Source organism: Vulpes lagopus, chromosome 4 (genome assembly GCF_018345385.1).
Source record: "Vulpes lagopus strain Blue_001 chromosome 4, ASM1834538v1, whole genome shotgun sequence".
Lineage (NCBI taxonomy): Eukaryota > Metazoa > Chordata > Mammalia > Carnivora > Canidae > Vulpes > Vulpes lagopus.
In genome coordinates, this window is record NC_054827.1 from 88,014,120 (window position 1) to 88,014,849 (window position 730).

Genomic DNA, 730 nt, shown 5'->3' on the forward strand with positions numbered 1-730 from the left:
ACCCCAGCAGGGGAGAAGCAGCCTGCCCTTGGACAGGGAGGCGGAGCAGAGCAGACAAGGTGATGCCATGAGTCTCTCCCCTGTCGTCAGGGTTTTTGGGTTTTCGTTTTGTTTTGTTTCTTTTGTTTTCCAGGTTCATAATTTATTGTTGAAATTGAGTATCAGGTGATGAGTTGACATTGGCCTTTCCAAGCTTGGGACTTAACAGCTGAGGTCCGAGTTAAAGTCCATTTATGTTGCTTTCACAACTGGCGTTTTTTTAGACCCTAATTTGAAGTATAAAATCAAAGCAATGCCTCCACGTGTGGCCAATACACAATTCATTCTACCTGTGAGAGTATAAGAGTTGAAATATTTTCTGATGCCAGTGAAATGGAATTAGGCATCGGTTTCTGGACCTGCCATGATTTCAATCTTGCAAAAGGTAGCAATTCCACTGATTGTGTCTTCAACGTTCGCAGCTAACCTGTCATCAAGGTTTTAGGTGTAACCGTCAATAGGTGGAACTCGCCCGCCCTCTCACCAGGTCGTATTATCCCACAGCTCTAAGACTTGCTGGTGTGACAGGCTTTAAAATGTTGTTTTGTGTTTCTTTCGGTACCAGGAGATTGGACTTTTCCATATTTTTATTGGCCCATATGGCTCTTTTTTGAGTGTCCTGATCACCACTCTCCCTCCCTGGTGCCACCCATCCTGCCTACAGGGAGAGGGAGGAGGGGGAACAGAGGGG

At 45.8% G+C, this 730-nt stretch overlaps 1 pseudogene; it reads right to left on the reverse strand.

The window, feature by feature from the left end:
* Positions 1 to 231: 231 nt before the first annotated feature.
* LOC121489028 lies at positions 232 to 405 on the reverse strand (annotated as a pseudogene).
* Positions 406 to 730: the final 325 nt, after the last annotated feature.